The sequence below is a fragment of the Macadamia integrifolia genome, chromosome 2, assembly GCF_013358625.1.
Source record: "Macadamia integrifolia cultivar HAES 741 chromosome 2, SCU_Mint_v3, whole genome shotgun sequence".
Lineage (NCBI taxonomy): Eukaryota > Viridiplantae > Streptophyta > Magnoliopsida > Proteales > Proteaceae > Macadamia > Macadamia integrifolia.
The window spans coordinates 24640636-24640921 of record NC_056558.1 but is presented as its reverse complement, the minus strand read 5'-3'; positions in this window follow the sequence as shown (position 1 = coordinate 24640921).

The following is a 286-nucleotide window of genomic DNA, read 5'->3' as shown; positions in this document are numbered from 1 at the left end:
AAAAAAGTTTTTGATTGCATTTGACATCATTTATAGATCTTGTTTCTATTTAAAAAAAAAATTGATAAAACATAAAAAATCAAAAAAAGATCAAGAATCATTTATGTGTTTTGATCAAAATTGATTTTCAGTTATTTTTACACTGAGTTTTAATGAACACGTGCTTAAAATCCCAATATAGAGGGATAAAGTAATCATTTACTTTATAATTAGAAATCTAAGCCCTTTGCCTTCTTTTATTCAATCCAAAGTGGAGAAAAAGAGTTATAATACGATTGGTGAAATT